The sequence below is a fragment of the Pristiophorus japonicus genome, chromosome 5, assembly GCF_044704955.1.
Source record: "Pristiophorus japonicus isolate sPriJap1 chromosome 5, sPriJap1.hap1, whole genome shotgun sequence".
NCBI classification, from domain to species: domain Eukaryota; kingdom Metazoa; phylum Chordata; class Chondrichthyes; family Pristiophoridae; genus Pristiophorus; species Pristiophorus japonicus.
In genome coordinates, this window is record NC_091981.1 from 255,461,079 (window position 1) to 255,481,719 (window position 20,641).

Here is a 20,641-nt window from a genome sequence, read left to right on the forward strand (position 1 = left end):
ATAATTACAATATATGGTCTATATTCTATTCTCACCCCTTCCATTCCAAAAGAAGGTTTCTGATTAGCTGGCCAGATGAGTGGGGCTGTCTGTTTTTGAGAAACGTGACAGAAGAGCTAGCTATGAGAGGGCACTCAATAAAGTTCATGCAGTTTACATGACTCATGCCTAGCCAGACCACAAGCTGACATCTATTGAACTTATTCTCACCAACTAAATGTGGTTCATCAATGACCCACTGCCAAGTGTAAAGTAAGGGAGGACATTGATGGCCAAGCAATAAATGGCATTATAGAACAGAAGTGTAAAAAGAGGGTTAAAAATAAAGTGAAAGGAAGTACCATTAAAAATGAGTTAAACTGTCTGTACAGCAATGCAAACAGTGTCCATAATAAAACAGGGGAGCTGGAGGCAATAATGCATTGCGAGGAACTAGACATAGTAGGGATTACTGAGACATGGCTACAGAAAAGTCAGGACTTGGAATTAAACATTGCAGGGCATAGCATCATTTAAAAAGATAGGACCCAAGTTTGCCCCCTCTGCTAGTACGCGCACACCTTGTAGAACAGAAATGGCGCCGATTTCTTACCTCCATATTCTTCCCGTTGGTTCCAGGCCTGTGGCCTGTGGTGCAGTGCATCAGAACGCGTGGTGGGTGGAGCCAGGTCCCGGCACTGAAAACATGCACGCTAGAGTCTGCGCGCATGTGCAGTAGGTCCTGGCAGGCCCGTTTCTGCAAACGCGCACTCCAGGCTGTGTGGGAGGGGCCCGAAGCACGCCGCCCCTAACCCTGGCCGAATGGACTCCCTCATCGGCGGCCAGAGTGTGCTCTGCAGGCTGTGTCAACTCTGACCTGATTGCAAAACTCGGGACGAGTTTCTGGGGGTCTGGGTTTGTAACTCTCGACCAGATGAACCGGGGATTCAGGCGGGTGTTTGATGCCATGCCGGACCTCAGTCCAGACGTGCCAAACTCTTACAGGACTCTGAAGGGGTTTGTGGACCATTGTCATTAGCAAGCGGTCATCACCAAAGCCCTCCAAGATCAGTGCCCCAAACGTGAAGCCAGGCCCTCTGTGAGCGAGGACAGGAGTAACCCCGGTCATGCAGGCAGCCCAGTAAGCAGCCCCGACAGCACAAACAGATGCGCCTGAGCGGAGGGAAGGTCCACCATATCTCAGGCAAACAAGATCCTCAGGATACTAAAGTCCAAGGGGCTGGCTCCAGATCTCCCAGAGGATTTGTACCATTTGATCAAGAGGTTACGTCCAGCTCCCCCCTCCTTTTCCCCGTCTTCCCGTCTTCCTCTCTTCCCCCTCCCCTCCTCCTCTATCCCTCCCTCTCCCCCTACTCTCTCTCCCCCTCCTCTCTACCCCCCCCTCCTCTCTACCCCCTCCTCCCTCCCCTCCCCCCTCCTTTCCCCCCCACCGCCCCCAGCCCTGGCTGAATAGTCTCCCTCATTGGCAACCCGCTGCCTTCCCGGGCCATGCTTTGGTAGGACTTCTATTTTTTATTTGTTATTGATTGATTGCTTATTATTTTGGTCTTGGTGCTTTAGGTGCAGGGTTCCTTCTATTTTTTATTTGTTAATTAATTGCTTATTACTTTTTGTGTTTTGTTTGGTGCTTGGTGGTGCTTTAAATGTAGTTACTTGCGCCGATTCCTTAACTCTCGGTAAAGTTTTTCTGTGTGGACAGAAGGGGCAACATATGCTGGCCTAAGTTAATTTGGAGCAACTATTTGCTGGCCAAACGCCTAAAACAGGGGTAAGTGGCTGGGAACGCCCCCTTTTGAAAAAAAAACTGAACTGAAAAAAAACCTAACTAACTCACTTACACTAGCGCAAATTAAATGGCCAGAATTGCAACTAAAAATATAGTCCAGAACAATCAAGGGGTTCCAAAAAGAGTAACTCCTGGGGAAACTTGGGCATAGGGCCCAAGTTACGGGCCGCGCCGCCGACCTGGATGCCTGTTTTTCGCGCCACAAAGTGCGCCTAAAAAAAACTTACCTATTCTCCGGCTCCCTGCAGGTCCTCTGGAGCTGGGCGCAGCGCAGCACGAGCTGTGGGGGGCGGAGCCAGGTCCCTGCGCTGAAAACAGTGCCGGGACCTCTGCACAGGCGCGCTACAGTGGGCACGCATGTGCAGTAGCTCCAGGCGCCCAAAACTGTGTGGGAGGGGCCTGAAGTACGCAGCCCCTAGCCCTGGCCGAATGGCCTCACTGGGGCTGCGTGGATAAGGCTCCTCCCATGGCCAGCTCCTGCTTCCTCCCGACCGGACCCGACCCGACGCGACTCCCACCCCCCCCCGCCACCACCCCGGGACCAGATCCGACCCCCGCTCCCCTCCCCGGACCTGACCCCCCCCCCCTCCACCCATTGGATCTGACCCGACCCCACCCGCCCCGGACCGGACCGGACCCCCCCCCACCGGACCCGACCCGACCTCCCGACTCAACCCAACCCGACCTCCGCTCTCTCCCGCCCCTCCGTCCGACCCGACCTCCGCTCCCCCCCCCGCCCCTCCGTCCGACCCGACCGCCGCTCCCCCCCCCGCCCCCTACCCGACCCGTGCCCCCGACCCGACCCGTGCTCCCGACCCAACCCCCCGGACCCCGGACCCATGGACCCCCGACCCCCCGCGGAACCACCCCTCCACTGACCCTGGACCCTGGACCCGACGCCACTTACCTGTAAATCCTGTGCTGGGGGCTGGCCCAGCCCGAAGTCTTGGGCCTGGCCGGGCCCTGCCTGTTCAGCCTTCCTCTCCTTTCTCTCCTTCCTCCCCTTTCTCTCCTTCCTCCCTTTTCTCTCCTTCCTCCCTTCCCTCCCTTCTCTCCCCTCTCTCCCTCCCCCCTCCCCTCTTCACCCCCCCATACCTTCTCCCTGTCCCCCTTCCCCCCCTCTCTCACCCCTCTCTCCCCCTTCTCGCCCTCCATCCCCCTCCTCCCACCCCTCAACCCCCCCTCGTTCCCCTCCCCTTCCACCCTCCTCATCCCCCTCCCTACAATGTGCACAGGACTTCTTTCATACTTATTAAAATGCGCTGGATTTTGGGGTTTTGGGGCTAAAACGTAAGCAATATGTGAAAATTACCATTTTCGCTGCACGACCGATTTTAGGCTGAACCTTTGGCCTTTGGGGTCCATATCGCAAAGGGAGGCATTGCACAATTATTCACACCGCAAAACGCGATCCTCAGCAACTTTAGTGCGGGATTGGGAGCGCTGCGAGAGAGGCCTTGGGAGGGAGAAAAAAAATTCAAAAAACATTACCAAGACCCCAACCTAATAAATCGCTGCAAAAAAATAAAAAAATAAAAAAATAAAAAAATGTAACTTATCTTTTTTGCAGGTTTTCAAACTTAATGCTGCCGGCAGGGCTGCACTGATAGGTTTTACCTGTCGCTGTTCTGGGCGCGGCGTAAGGGTTGGATGAGTGCCAGAACTCAGACAGTATCGCACTCCGCGTCATTACACGTCCGGCACAGCTCTCCCAGGTGGTACTCCCCAAACAAGGAGCCGAGGGCCGCGCCCGGGCTTTGCGACAAGGTTTTCACCGTGGAGTGTCAAAACGTGGCGAAAACGCAGTCGCAAACAATATGTAAAAAGACCAACAAGGGAAGATTCGCTATTGGATCTAGTAATGGGGAATGAACCAGAGCAGTAAGAGAAGTAAAAGTAAGGGATAATCTGGGCAATAGTGGCCATAATATAATATAATACAGTTTAAAATAATAATTGAGAAGGACATAAGTCTGATGAAGACCAGGGTAATAGATTGGAGAAAAACTGATTTTGAGGGCCTGAAAATAGAACTTGGGAAAATAAAATGGACAACAACATTGGCAAACAATGAAGTAGAACAGCACTGGGAAATATTTAAAACAGTGTTCAACAGAGTCCAGGAAAAAATATATTCTGCTAAACAACAAGAATAAGCTAAACACTAATGAGACATTATGGATGAATAAAGCCATAAGGGAAAAACTGAGTGTAAGAAAAGAGGCATACATTAAGTACATGGAGAACATGGAGAGAGTATGATAAACGAAAATACAAAGAGGTTAGGAAAGAAGTAAAAAAACAATTAGGAAGGCTAAGCGGAACTATAAAATGAAATTATCAAGGAACATAAAACAAAATAGTAAAATATTTTACAGGCATATCAATAAAAAAAGAGAAGGTCGAGATGGGAATAGGGCCATTAAGGGATGGACAGGATAATACCATAAGCAGTGATAGAGAGATGGGAGAAATATTAAATAATTACTTTACCTCAGTATTTACCAGGGAGATAGAACATGTGGGCATAACATTATATCATGAGATAAGTAATGAAATAACTGCACTTACAATAAAAAGAGGAGATATATTAAATAAACAAATCAAACTCAAAGAGGAAAGAAAATCCCATGTCTGGATGGATTACATCCAGGTATTTTAAAAGAATCTGGGTAAGAGATAGCAGAGGCATTACTACACATATTTAAGAATTCATTAGAAAAAGGTGCAGTGCCAGAGGACTGGAGGATAGGTAACAAAATACCTATATTTAGGAAGGGAGATAGAACATGTCCAGAGAACTAATACCATCGGTGATAGGAAAAATAATGGAATCCCTATTAAAGGAGAAAACAGAAGAACATATAGAAATCAAAAATATAATAATGAATGGATTTCAAAAGGGAAATTCTTACTTGACCAACCTCATTGATTTTTTTGAAGAGGTAACAGAGAGAATAGACAAGGATAATGTAGTAAATGTAATTTATCTAGATTTTCAAAAGACCTTTGACAAGGTACCACATAATAGACAAATGAACAAGCTCAGAGAATGTGGAGTCAGGGAACAAGTAACAGAATGGATAGCTAGTAAGCTTTAAGACAGAAAGCAGAGAGTAAGGGTAAAAGATAGCTATTCACTGTGGCAGAAGGTGGGTAGTGGTATTCCACAAGGATCAGTTCTGGGACCACTGTTCACAATTCATATTAACGATTTAGACCTTGGAATCAAAAACACAATTTCTAAATTTACAGATGACACCGAATTGGAGGGGATAGTTAATACTGAGGAGGACTGCAACAATTTACAGGAAGACATTAATAAACTTACAGAATGGGCATATAATTGGCAGATGAAATTCAATATAGATAAATGTGAGGTATTATATTTTGTCGGAAGAATAGGGAGGTCACTTATTACTTGGAGGGTGTGAGTCTGGGTGGGGTATAGGAGCAAAGGGACCTCGGAGCACAAATACATAAATCACGTAGTGACACAGGTTTAATAGGCCATAAAAAAAGCAAACCAGGCACTCAGGGTTGTTTTGAGAGGGATAGAATTGAAAAGTAGTGAAGTTATGCTAAAATTTGTATTGAACCTTGGTTAGACCATACTTGGAGTACTGCATACAATTCTGGTCGCCATATTATAAAAAGGAAATAAAGTCACAGAGAGGATGCTGAGAAGATTTACAACGATGATACCAGAAATGCAAGGGTATACCTATCAGAAAAGGATGAGCAGACTGGGTCCTCTTTTCGCTTGAAAAAAGAATGCTGAGGGGTGACCTAATTGAGGTCTTTAAAATTATAAAAGGTTTTGACAGAGTAGATACAGAGAGAGTGTTTCCTCTTGTGGGGTGGAGTATAACTAGAGGTCATCAATATGGCTAGTCACCGAAAAATCAAATAGGGAATTCAGAAGAAACTTATTTACCCAGCGAATGGTGAGAATATGGAACTCGCTACCACAGAGAGTAATTCAGGCAAACAATATAGGTGCATTTAAGGGGAGGCTAGATAAGCATATGAGGGAGAAGGGAATAGAGGGTTATGCTGACAAAATTAGATGAGGAAAGACGGGAGGAGGCTCGAGTGGAGCATGAAGCAGGGACTGGTTAAGCTGAATGGCCTGTTTCTGTGCCATATATCCTATGTAATCAGAATCGAATAGAAGGCAGGCATGTTACTATCTAATGTCATCTTGCTGCAGTCTCTATGTCTGTACATAATTGTGCATGTAAAAAACCACACATCTGCCTTGCCTCAGATTTGATCATTTATCTCGATTTTCTTTAAGTTATTTCAAAATCTGTATGCATCAAATTTCATGGTACAAATTTGCAACACAAGTTGTGGTGGATTATCCTGTTCCTGTGCTTGAGTAGATTGGATTGGCTGTCGGGGGTTCCCACCTGATTTTCAAGCCCATTTAAATGAAATGGATTGAAATTTGAACAGACTCACTGTCAGGAGTGTAATCCCGCACCATCCCCGAATCTAACTTTTGTCTATTCGCTAAGCCCAGATGATCCAACATATGCAAGTGCAAGAACAGGAAAATCCACCCTAGTATCTCCTCTCTGAAGTTAGCAACACATCACTCAAAAAGGGGATAGAGTCAGCTTTACTAGAATGCCACATCAATGTCCCAACAGAATTTAGGTAGCCAGATTGCTATGACTTGAATACAAGGGTCAAATAATGGGCTGTCTATTCGATTCTGCTCATACACCCACAATGAATTTCTAACCCTTCATTTTTAAATATGCATCTCTAACTCATGTTGGAAATGTCATCCCTACTGTTACTGCTCATTGTGATGGTTGGGATAGGTCACTCCTTAGCTCAATTTGGGGAGGCAGATCCCACAGAAGAAAGATTGTGAAGTTATGAAATGTCTGCGCAGGCGTCATGGGCCGTTGGACAGCGCGCCACAGGTGGTGGATCGAGTGGAAGAGTTTGCTATCACCGTAGGCAACACCGCACAGTGTTGCAGCCCACGGCTGCCGCAGGGCCACCTGCAGCGAAGGCCCCCATGACAAAGGACCTTGGGACAAACTGCATTATCACCATGGTGCTCAGATCACTGTCATAGAGTCCTGGGATTCTGGATTGGAGAATGTTGACTCTTCTGGCCTCAAAAAGACGAGCATTGCATGGGGAAATATTGATCTCATTAATACCATTAGTCCTGCTGTCCTGCACAAATCAGCGGTCAACCAGTATTAGTGGTTGAAAAGACACAAGTGTGCAGTTGCTCATCCTCAGGGCTTAAATGCTTGGGATGAGGACCACCTTAGTCTCAAGAAACTTCTATTGGAGCACAGTAGCTGGACACTCAGCAATAAGGAAAAGCACAAAATTCAACGTCAGTGTTTACACACCACATCCTGGCACCATGATAAGAAGCTTGAGACACAGACATTATGGGTTTTCATTTATATCCACAGTTGCACCAAGATAGTGGTGCATGAACATAAGAACGTAAGAAATAGGAGCAGGAGTAGACCATTTGGCCCCTCGAGCCTGCTCCGCCATTTACTAAGATCATGACCGATCTGATCATGGACTCAGCTCCACTTCCCTGACCGCTCCCCATAACCCTTTATTCCCCTATCGGTCGAAAATTTGTTTATCTCTGCCTTTTTTTTTCATTTATACAAAAAGTTTATTAAGTATGCAACACATTTAAAATCCACTTAAAAATGTACATTGATACAAGTATAAAAATTATATACATTCAAATCTATGAATCTACACATACCTGCTGCCTTGAATTTGGTGACAGCCAACAATTTTAACAGTACTTCAGAAACCTCTGAAACAATGAAGGAAAGTTAGATTTCCCAAAGCCTGTGGTCTCCATTTATTCAGTGTCCAAATCAACTAGAATGTATTTTATATTTTTTTTAAAGGGATGGGGAGGAATAAGAAGGAAAAAAGTTTGCAAGTTTTTGACCCCCTTCATTTAATCTTCTAAGGCAAGAAGCTGGAAACATTGGGCCAGTGGGTCATTGATGCTCTTGTTTTTAATCCTTTGTTCATTGATCTTGGATTGCCCCAAGAAATCTTAAAATCGCAATGATTATGAAACAAGTTTTCTATCACTTCTTTCCATTGTAGAGTGCAGGGTTATTCTGAAGACCCCAAGAGGAGGGGAAAAAAGCACAATGAAGGAAGGTAGGAAGGAAAGTGTTATATATGCAGACTATAGATATACTCTCTGTGTAGTCACTGTATAGTTGCATAAGATGGAGACTTGATACCTGATGTACTCTCAATAAGGTTTACACGGTGTATATACTATGCTGGCACCACTAGAGTGTGCAACTGGTGGAGACCGGGGTTTCCTGCCCCTGTGGCAGGGGCTGTCCACCAGAAGGCGTTGCGGTGGGAGACCTGAGGGTCATCTGCATAGCTGTGCAGAGCCCGGTATAAAAGGCTGCCCACCATGCTTGTGCCTCACTCTGGAGTTACGAATAAAGGACCAAGGTCACCATCGTTTGAGTACAACATATTGCCTCGTGGAGTCATTCATAAGTGCATTACAGACATAACAACTGGCGACGATAATATGGACTTTCACACGATTACGGCTACCTTTGGTACACTAAAAGACTTTACAGAGTGTGATGATTGGGATGCCTTCACGGAAAGACGCAAGCAATAATTTGTGGCAAACGACCTGGCAGGGAGACAGACACATTGGCAGAGAAGCGCAAGGCTATACTGCTGACCAGTTGTGGGCCCGATGTCTACCGCCTCAGCAGGGACTTGCTGGCACCCACGAAGGCCAAGGATAAGACATTCGATGAGTTGACTGAACTAATTCATGACCAACTAAAACCAAAACAGAGCATCCTCACGGCCAGGCACAGATTCTACACTCACCGCAGACCTGAGGGCCAGGAGATTGCAAAATATGCTGCCGACCTCAGGAGACTTGAGGCACCATGTGATTTCGGCACGCATCTCAACGAAGCATTGCGAGACATTGTCGTTATGGGAATTGGCCACGAGGGCCTCCTTCACAAGCTATTATCTGCCAACACCACAGTCAACCTGCAGAAGGCCATCGGCATCAGTCAGGCATTCATGACCTCGACCTGCAGCACCAAGCAAATCATTCAGCCTGTGGACTCAAACCCAGCAAATACTGTACACAGAATGGTGCCTTTCACAGGCAAGACTGTAGAACGTGGGGTGCTAATCGAGTAGCACCATGCTGGTGTTGCGGAGGAAATTATAGGGCTCACCAGTGTCGGTTTGCTGAGTATGTATGCAAAGCCTGTAACATGAAGGACCAACTCCAGTGTATGTGTAAAAGAAATACGACTCACTGTCTAGCAGAGGAGTCGGTAGATGACTTTGAATCCAGCGGGGAGTATGATGATTTGACCAGAGAGGCAGCTCAGCCCCAAGAAGAAATGTATGGAGTGTATACCTGCACCACCAATTGTCTTCCAGTTAGGATGGAGTTGAGATAAACAGCGTTCCAGTCTTTATGGAAGTGGACATGGGAGCGAGCCACTCAGTGATGAGCCAGGATGCCTTTGAGAGACTATGGAATGAAAAACGACCCGAGCTGGTTCCAGTACAGGAAAATTTGCACACCTACACCAAGGAGCTGATCCCAGTCCTTGGTAGTGCGGATGTAAGTGTAATCCATAATGGCTGATGCACATGTTACCTCTGTGGATTGTTGCAGACGATGATCCAAAGCTACTCGGAAGAAGGTGGATGGGGAAGATCCAGTGGAAATGGGAATACCTTTTCACTCCCGCAATTGATGTCCCCCATACTCAGAGGCAGAGCAAAACTTCACCTTCGCTTGGGCCAGGCCCAAGAGAACAGACCAGCACAGCACCTGAGGCACAAACCATGCATCATGACTGCGTGACAATGATCCGACCGGAATGACCTAAAAGTACCTTCCTGGCTCCAGTGGCAGGTTTCCTGGGGAGGAAGATTGAATTCACAGACACACTTTCAGCTTTGGTGGCAGAATCGTGGGAGAGAAGGATCAAGGCAGTCGACCTCGAGGTCAAAGGCAAGATGGCATCACTGCTGCAGCGAGGTGCAGCGTGGCTGAAAAAAAGATGGCCATGGCCATATCGTGAGGTGCAACGCTGAGGGACCAACACGTGGTGTCTAACAAAGGGTTTGATTGGGGTAAAGCCAGCAGGATTCTCTTAAAGGAGACTTGCAACCAACTGAACTTAAAGAGACATTGTATGCATGACAACTAATGTAACGAACCAATTAAGATAGTGAACAAAATGTTTTTGCGAGATGTCGGTACTATTTTTCATGTAAAGAACAAAATGTTGTTGCGAGATATCGGTACTAGTCCTAATGTAAAGAATAAAATGTTGTTTCGAGATGTTGGGAATAGAGTGTCCCCAAAAGTAGCACGCGAGCGAATTCAGGAGGGTAAAATATTGAAACATAGAAAATAGGTGCAGGAGTAGGCCATTCGGCCCTTCGAACCTGCACTGCCATTCAATAAAATCATGGCTGATCATTCCCTCAGTACCCCTTTCCTGCTTTCTCTCCATTTCCCTTGATCCCTTTAGCCATAATGGCCATATCTAACTCCCTCCTGAATATATCCAATGAACTGGCATCAACAACTCTCTGCGGCAGGAAATTCCACAGGTTAACAACTCTCTGAGTGAAGAAGTTTCTCGTCATCTCAATCCTAAATGGCATACCCCTTATCCTAAGACTATGTCCCCTGGTTCTGGACTTCCCCTCATCGAGAACATTTTTCCCGCATCTAACCTGTCCAGTCCTGTCAGAATCTTATACGTTTCTATGAGATCCCCTCTCATCCTTCTAAACTCCAGTGAATAAAGGCCCAGTTGATCCAGTCTCTCCTCATATGACAGTCCAGCCATCCCTGGAATCAGTCTGGTGAACCTTCGCTGCACTCCCTCAATAGCAAGAGCATCCTTTCTCAGATTAGGAGATCAAAACTGAACACAATATTCCAGGTGGGGCCTCACCAAGGCTCTGTACAACTGCAGTAAGAACTCCCTGCTCCTATACTCAAATCCCCTAGCTATGAAGACCAGCATGCCATTTGCCTTCTTCACCGCCTGCTGTACCAGCATGCCAACTTTCAATGATTGATGAACCATGTCACCCAGGTCTCGTTGCACCTCCCTTTTTCCTAATCTGCCGCCATTCGGATAATATTCTGCCTTTGTGTTTTTGCCTCCAAAATGGATAACCTCACATTTATCCACATTATACTGCATCTGCCGTGTATTTGCCCATTCACCTAATTTGTCCAAGTCACCCTGCAGTCTCTTGGCGTCCTTCTCACAGCTCACACCGACACCCAGTTTAGTGTCATCTGCAAACTTGGAGATATTGCACTCAATTCCTTCATCTAAATCGTTAATGTATATTGTAAAGAGCTGGGGTCCCAGCACTGAGCCCTGCGGCACCCCACTAGTCACTGCCTGCCATTCTGAAAAGGACCCGTTTATCTCAACTCTCTGCTTCCTGTCTGCCAACCAGTTCTCTATCCACGTCAGTACGCTACCCCCAATACCATGCGCTATGATTTTGCGCACCAATCTCTTGTGCGGGACCTTGTCAAAAGCCTTTTGAAAGTCCAAATACACTACATCCACTGGTTCTCCCTTGTCCACTCTGCTAGTTACATCCTCAAAAAATTCCAGAAGATTCGTCAAGCATGAATTCCCTTTCATAAATCCATGCTGACTTGGACCGATCCTGTCACTGCTTTCCAAATGCGCTACTATTTCAGCCTTAATGATTGATTCCAACAATTTCCCCACTACTGATGATAGGCTAACCGGTCTATAATTACCCGTTTTCTCTCTCCCTCCTTTTTTAAACAGTGGTGTTACATTAGCTACCCTCCAGTCCATAGGAACTGATCCAGAGTCGCTAGACTGTTGGAAAATGATCACCAATGCATCCACTATTTCTAGGGCCACTTCCTTAAGTACTCTGGGATGCAGACTATCAGGCCCCATGGATTTATCGGCCTTCAATCCCATCAATTTCCCTAACACAATTTCCCACCTAATAAGGATATCCTTCAGTTCTTCCTTCTCATTAGACCCACTGTCCCCTAGTACATTCGGAAGGTTATTTTGTGTCTTCCTTCATGAAGGGTAAAGGCGCAGATCCTGATACCCTGCTCCAGGTCTATCCCACACTGCAGGCACCCGATGGCACTATTCGCCATGGAGCTGGAAACAGAAACGGCGCCAATACGCGCTGTCAGCTGCCGTTGCCCACCACCCGGGTGGAGACGGTGCAGCCCCCAGACCCAGTCACTACCTCGGCCATGTCTGGGAGCAAAAATTCAGAACCAACGAGTTCCCCAAATGGGACCTGGAACAGCCAGGTTCCCAACACCATTAGAGAGCAGGCAGAAGATTCTGCAGCCCTCAAAGGAGGTCAGGGAGGCCACACACATCTGTGGCTCTGCCCACCACTAGGCAACTGCAAAGGTCCTGAGTCCTGGCTAGGTGAGTGAACCAAGCCCACCCCGCTAGCATGGGGTGCAGCGCCGCTATCAGACGACTAGGACCCTGTCCGGTTGCTCTGGAACCTGCATACTCGCATACCTGTACTGCTACCTCAGTACTTACCATGACTGAACCATGAATGTAATCTACCCAATCCTGGCGTATGTCCGCAAAATGAAACGAATGTAAGTCACTGAACCAAGATATCACGATACAAACTATAACTTCCTTTCTTTGTACTTGCATTGTGTCTGTATGTTAATGTAATGGACCTGCTGCATGATCTCACTGTGAGGGGCGGTGGGTGGGTGAAATGGATGTATGTAGCCATGGACACACACATGGATCACACCGAGAACGCACTGGAACCTCCACTGCATCATCGAACCATCCAAACTGGAAACCACTGCCCAACCTTGTGGCAAAAGGACTTGGGGGTTAACAGGGAGAGAGCCAAGACAAAGCATAGCCAAGGCTATTGGCACTTAAGTCTGGGGAGAGCTAAGCCAGAGCACGTAGTGCAAAGGTAATTGGCACAAAGGACTTGGGGGAAGAGTGATATTATATATGCAGACTATAGATATACTCTTTGTGTAGTCACTGTATAATTGCAAAGGATGTAGACTTGTTACCTCAATAAGGTTTACACTGTGTATGTACTATGCTGGCACCACTAGTGGGTGCAACTGGTGGAGACCGGGGTTTCCTTCCCCTGTGGCAGAGGCTGTCCACCAGAGGGCACTGCGGTGGGAGACCTGAGAGTCACCTGCATAGTTGTGCAGGGCCCAGTATAAAAGGCTGCTCATCATGCTTGTGCCTCACTCTGGAGTTACGAATAAAGAAAGGAAAAAAGAAGGGAAGGAAAAAAGAAAGAAAAGAAAGAAAGAAAGAAAGGAAAAAAGGAAAAAAGGAAGGAAGGAAGGGAGGGAGGGAGGGAGGACATTGCTGTAATGTAAAGGTGCATAGAGAAGGGTCTGCACACGATTAGTGGGAGGAACCAGGGAGATGTACTCAGGCATATTAGTGCTGTGGCCAGATTTGTTAGTCGTGGAATGGGTTGCCCTCTGTACCCTCTTTAGGCTGTTGCTGATCCTCTCCTTGGTCTCCTTGCTACCAAAAGGCGCCTTCATCCTTGGCCTCTTTGTAAGTCAAAGCTGCACAGCTTGCAGCACACCACCACATCCCTTACGGTCTTAGCCAAACTGTATTGTAGCAGGCCCTGGACAGATCAAGGCACCTGAAATGTACCTTCAATGTGTCAATGCTGTGATTAGTGGACGATGAATGGACCTCATTATGACGGTGCTTAGCTGGTGTCATGAGAAAGTGCACAGTGTGCGTGAACCTATTTCTCGGCCATAAGGTTTCCATCAGTGATCACTGCACAACCATTAGGTATGGTAAATGCTGGCTGTGCATTTACACACAAAACCATCAGAGGAGCTGTAAATGAATTGTTTTCACTCTTATCAAACAAACTGATAGCTGTACAGACAGATGGGGATATTATAGCAACAAGTTAATTTTGCCTTGGGACAAAAAAGGGAACAAAGCACAGAAGAATAATGGAGACATAACAAATGAATAATTAACATCTGTTACACAGTACAAGACAGAAAACATATTTCAAACCCTTTTATGAAGTACCAAAAAAATGAGACATTAGGATTAAAGAGCAATAAACGGAGACTAGTTCCAGCACTGGGTTGGAACGCTGTAATTTCCACTGTTGAGTACTAGTTTGGAAGTGATGAAATGATAGTAATCTCATCACTTCTGCCAGCTGCGATAATTCTGCATATAACGTGTTGCAGTCATTTCAATCTGATTTGCAGTATGCAGGAGTCCACAGCAGAACGCTACAGTGATTCAATCCTAAGTAGTCAGCCTCACACAGCCGATGAAGGTGGGTAATGCGCTAGATATTGACACTGGGGCCTAGAAAATCGGCCATTCAGCACCCATTTTTCAGGTGCTAAATGGCCTACCATGCTCCCAACATGGTGGGCAGGAAGCACGCGCACATTTCCGGCCGGAAGGGTGCTGCGCGCCATATTGGATAAGGTGGTTACGCTGTCATCAGGGGCACACGTCAGCCACATTTAAAGGGGGAAATTATTTATTTAAATCAGGTCCCATTTTCGATTTTGGAATGCTCCAGTCCTTCATTCACCACGAGCTGACCGTGCACAGCACTGCATGGTGCTAACCGGCAGGAAGGCCCTCATTCTTACCTGAATTGGGAATCAGGAGGAGCAGGAGTGCTCCTTCTGAGCCCATGTTAAAATTGTGGAGTAGTCCCGTTCGCCCGCCTGCAGGCCATTGATTGGGCCCCAGACTGGGGCGGCAGGTACAATCACCCACCCTCCCTCACTTACCTGAGGGTCGCTGGACACCAGCAGCAGCCCGATCCTCAGTCCCGATTCATCACCTACGTAGCTCGCCCGCTGCATTGAACTGAGGCCCAAGGCCCAATGCCAGTTGTGCCTCGTGTCTCACCATTCAGGCGCACGGATCATACCCTGCCCAAAAATGGGCTCGCCCGAATTTCCAGGCCTGGGTATCAAAGTAAATAAGTATTCTATTCCTTCACATGTTTCCTTCCCTTTAAAAAGCACGAAAACCCATCTGCACCATGCAAAATTGAATTAAAAACATTTTAGGAAAGGCTGAACATTTATGTGGCAACCTAAAGAGTAATTTCAGCAAAGTAAAGGGTTTTATTTCCACCTCTTAAAAGATTTTTGAATATTTGAAAATTGCAATTGCACACCGATTGGGAAACATGAAGAATATTCAACTGGAGAACGTATTTTCATGTGAAATGTGTGATAACCCCTTCCACCATCCTAAGCCAGATATCGCCGAATCAGATTCAACATAAAACGCAACTCTACTGAATCTAGTATTTGTATTGTTGTAATTACAGCTGTTAATATAATGAAACATCTGGGAAATGATATGCATTTTCACATCTTGAATAAACAGGATTACATAATGCAAACATCTGGATAAGCGGTGGAGGTAACAAGGCTGTCATGTTTGTAACTACAATGTAACACCACTGTATTACTGTATACACGCAACTTAGATGCACACCTTGACCACAAGGGGTGAACTTGTGGGAGACACTCCTTACCTGATCACTCAAGTATACAAAGGAAGGTCCCACGCAGGATCATCACTTCTGGAGTGCTGTAATAAAGAGCAAAGGTCACAGAGTGGCCTTGTCACTGGAATGTGCCTCATGTGGTTTCATGCTGTAGAGTAAGGACTTTACATTGGTGACGAGAAATGGGAATTCACGACCCACGAGAATGGCCACCGGTAGCACAGATGAATGGTACTGTGTTGGGGAAGACTAGGACGATTTTGTCGAGAGGCATCAGCAAAGCTTCGTAACTAAAGACTGGCTGGGGGATGCAGCGGCCGACAAGCAACGGGCTCATCTCCTGACCAGCTGCAGGCCAAAGGCTTATGCGCTCATGAAGGACTTACTGGCACCCGAAAAGCCGTCGGACAAAACCTTTGAAGAGCTCAGCAAATTAATCGGGGAGCACCTCAAACCGGCAAGCAGCATACACATGGCTTGACACAGATTCTACACCCACCGACGTCGTGAAGGACAGAGCATACCGGACTTTCTAGCGGACCTCCGGCGTTTGGTCAGCCTCTGTAAGTTCACAGATGCCTGCAGGGGGGAGATGCTAAGGGACTACTTCATTGAGGGTATCGGTCATGCGGGAATTTTTCGCAAGTTAATTGAGACCGTGGACTTGACCTTGGAAGCGGCAGTGTTGTTAGCTCAAACTTTCATGGCGGGGGAGGAAGAGACGAAAATGATTTACGCGCGCAATTCTGCCTCTAACGCGGCAAATGATCAGGGAGTCAACATCATGAATGCTACTTAGAGCCCCGCAGGCAGGCAGGGGCAGTCTGACATTTACCAGGCAGCAATAGACCCCAGAGTAGGATCTCAACAGAGACAATGGCAGGCTGAACGGACGTTCACGCCATCACAGTGGACAATGCGGCCCGGGATGGGGCCATTGACACCCACTGATAGGGTACTTAAGAGCAGTCAAAGGGACAGTCAGCGCGGAATTCCTAGCCATAATCCCTTTGTCCCCAACAATGGAAACCTTAACTTATGCTGAAGGTGTGGGGGAAAACACTCAGCCAGATCTTGCAGATTCCAACATTTTGTCTGCAGAAACTGCAATCTCAGTGGCCATTTCACTCGAATGTGTAGAAAACTGTGACCAGACTGATATATGAGACAGAGGGACCAGAAGAGGGTTCTGTGAGGCAGGATGAATGTTGGGGCAAGTCGATGGACGCCGAGGTTCAGCGGGTCCATGTGGCGAATATTCACAGTTCATACACCAAAACGCCACCAATGATGATGAGGGTTTTGTGGAACGGCATCCCAGTACGCATGGAGCTGGACACTGGGGCCACCCATGGGCATTCAGCAATTTGAGAAGCTATGGCCACTCAAAGCCAGTAGATGCAAATTAGAACATATTGAGACACAATTACGGACTTACACCAAGGATATCATTCCGGTGCTAGGCAGTGCAATGATGGCTGTCACACACAATGGGCTAGTGAACCGGCTGCCACTCTGGATTGTCCCGGGCAATGGTCCCGCTCTGTTGGGGAGGAGTTGGTTAGCCAAGATCAACTGGAAATGGCGGGATGTTCACGCAATGTTCTTGGTGGAGCGAAGTTTGTGCTCACAAGTCCTACAACAATTCGAGTCACTATTTCAACCGGGCATCGGGACTTTCAAAGGCATTAAAGTAGTAATACACATCACCCCGAACGCCAGGCCAGTGCACCACAAAGCCAGAGCGGTGCCGTATGTGATGCGGGAAAAAAATCGAGAGCGAATTGGACCGGCTGTTGCGAGAGGGCATCATCTCGCCTGTTGAATTCAGCGACTGGGCGAGCCCCATCGCTCCCGTTCTAAAAGCGGATGGCTCTGTCAGGATCTGTGGCGACTACAATGCCACCATCAATCAGGTGTCCCTACAAGACCAATACCCGCTTCCAAGAGCGGAGGACCTTTTTGCCACGCTGGCAGGCGGCAAGCTGTTCACCAAGTTGGACCTCACTTCAGCCTATATGACCCAGGAACTGGCCGACGAATCCAAACTACTGACCACCATCACCACGCACAAGGGACTGTTTGTTTATAACAGGTGCCCATTTGGCATTCGATCAGCGGCTGAGATTTTTCAACGTAACATGGAAAGCCTGCTTAAATCCATTCCTGGAACGATCGTATTCCAGGATGACATCCTCATCACGGGTCGAGATACCGAGGAACATCTCCACAACCTGGAGGAGGTGCTAAACTGACTGGACCGGGTAGGCCTGCGACTCAAGTAGTCTAAATGTGTGTTCTTAGCTCCTGATGTTGAGTTTCTGCGCAGGAGGGTTGCTGCAGATGGGATTCGGCCCACCAAATCCAAAATAGAGGGGATTCGACGAGCACCCAGGCCCTGCAGCAAATCGGAGCTGCGTTCATTTCTGGGACTGTTGAACTATTTCGGGAACTTTCTGCCGAACTTGAGCACGTTGTTGGAGCTGCTACACATGCTCCTGCGTAAGGGTTGTGATTGGTTTTGGGGGGACCGTCAGGAACGGGCTTTTGATCGGGCACAAAACCTACTTTGTTCAAACAAATTGTTGACCCTGTATGACCCCTGTAAATGTTTAGTTCTGACCTGTGATGCATCGTCCTATGGGGTTGGGTGCGTGTTGCAGCAGGGTAATGCTGAGGGTCAGCTACAACCTGTGGCTTATGCCTCCAGGTCGCTCTCTCAAGCAGAACGGGGATATGCCATGGTCGAGAAGGAAGCGCTTGCATGTGTCTATGGTGTAAAAAAAATGCACCACAACCTCTTCTGTAGGAAGTTTGAATTAGAGACGGACCACAATCCACTCACATCCCTGTTGTCAGACAGCAAGACTGTCAATGCCAACGCATCAGCTCGCATACAGCGGTGGGCCCTCACGCTGGCTGCTTATGACTACTCCATCCGGCACCAGCCCGGCACTGAAAACTGCGCTGACTCACTCAGCAGGCTCCCACTGGCCACCACTGAGGGGGCAGCTGGGCAAAGCGCTGAGATGGTCATGGCTGTTGATGCCTTTGACAGTGCAGGCTCCCCCATCACAGCCCGCCAGATCAAAATCTGGACCAACAGAGATCCCCACCCAGCCTTTATTAAGAAATGTGTCCTGACTGGGGATTGGGTGCCCACACACGGAGCATGCCCTGAGGAGATCAGACCGTTTCACAGGCGGATGGATGAACTCTCCATCCAAGCCGACTGCCTACTATGGGGCAGCCGGGTAGTCATGCCCCAGAAGGGCAGGGAGGAATTCATCAGGGAGCTCCACTGTGAGCACCCAGGCATTGTGATGATGAAGGCCATTGCCTGGTCACACGTTTGGTGGCCTGGAATTGATTCAGACCTGGTACTCTGTGTTCGCAGATGCACGACCCATGCCCAGTTGGGTAATGCCCCCAGGAAGGCCCCGCTCAGCCCGTGGCCCTGGCCCACCAAGCCATGATCACGCATTCACGTTGACTACGCGGGCCCGTTCATGGGGAAGATGTTCCTCATTGTAGTAGATGCGTACTCGAAATGGATCGAGTGCATCATCCTGAATTCATGTACGTCATCCACCACCGTGGAAAGCCTACGTGCGATCTTTGCAACCCATGGCTTGCCGCACATCCTGGTTGGTGATAATGGGCCGTGTTTCATGAGCTATGAATTCCGGGTGTTTATGTCGGGCAATGGCATCAACCACGTCAGGACTGCGCCGTTCAAGCCAGCCTCCAACGGCCAGGCGGAACGGGCAGTCCTAATCATTAAGCAAAGTATGCTCAGGATTCAAGGACCCTCCCTACAATGCCGCCTATCGTGCCTCCTGGTGGCCTATAGATCCCGGCCGCACTCGCTCACGTGGGTCCTGCCCGCAGAGCTACTCATGAAATGGACACTCAAAACTCAGTTGTCCCTCATCCACCCAGTCCTGACCAACATAGTTGAGGGCAAGCGCAAGTCACAAAATGAGTACCATGACCGTAATTCAAGGGGGAGATGTATAGAAATAAATGATCCTGTATTCATCCTCAATCATGCCATGGGGCCCAATTGGCTTGAGGGCACTGTAATTGGCAAAGAGGGGAATAGGATCATTGTGGTAAAACTCAACAATGGCCAGATATGCCGTAAGCATCTGGACCAAAAAACAGGTTCAGCATCGACACGGAGGAACCTGAAGAAGACCATGAGATGGAGCTCGGACTACCGCCAGCGAACGTGCAACAAGAGCAATCGGAAGAATGCACAGTCCGTGAGGTCAGCCCGGACAGGCCGGAACCACCACAGGTGACAGACACTCTCGTCAGTGTCTAACAACCAGAGCCCCAACTGCGGCGCTCCACGAGGGAGCGTAGACCACCTGAAAGACTGAACCTATGATCCCAGTAAGACTTAGGTGGGGGGGAAGGTGATGTCATGTTTGTAACTACAATGTAACACCACTGTATTACTGTATACACTCAACTTAGATGCACACCTTGACCACAGGGGGTGAACTTATGGGAGACACTCCTTACCTGATCACATCGGTATATAAAGGGAAGTCCCACGCAGGGTCATCACTTCTGGAGTTCTGTAATAAAGAGCGAAGGTCACAGAGTGGCCTTGTCCCTGGAATGTGCCTCATGTGGTTTCATACTGTAGAGTAAGGACTTTACAAAGGTGATACTCCTCAAATTCTTCAATGGTAGGATTTGTATCCTGGAAAGACGATACCAAGTATGTCGTCGGGCCTTCTTCTTTTGATACTAAGTTAAAACCATTTATAAATAAGCACTGAAGTCTAGATATACCCTGCCATGCTTTCATTAAAGTTAAATAACGAGGTTTCTCCAATGCCTCAGCTGATTAAAATACTAGGAATAGTTGAGACATATGAGACCAGGCAGTCGCAAGTGCAACGCCCAATCCGCATCCATGATAGGAGAGCTATAAATGGCTTCAGCATCTCTGGCCTCGGGAGGGGAAAGTTAGCCATGGTTACTGCTCCTGATTGCTATCTAAGAACTGCTTAGATATCAATTGAAGACGGTATTGGTGTCAGCTGTGGCTCAGTTGGTAACACAATTGCCTATGAATCTAGAAGTTTGTGGGTTCAAGACCCACTTCATGAGATGTTGGCACATAGAAACATAGAAACATAGAAAATAGGTGCAGGAGCAGGCCATTCAGCCCTTCTAGCCTGCACCGCCATTCAATGAGTTCATGGC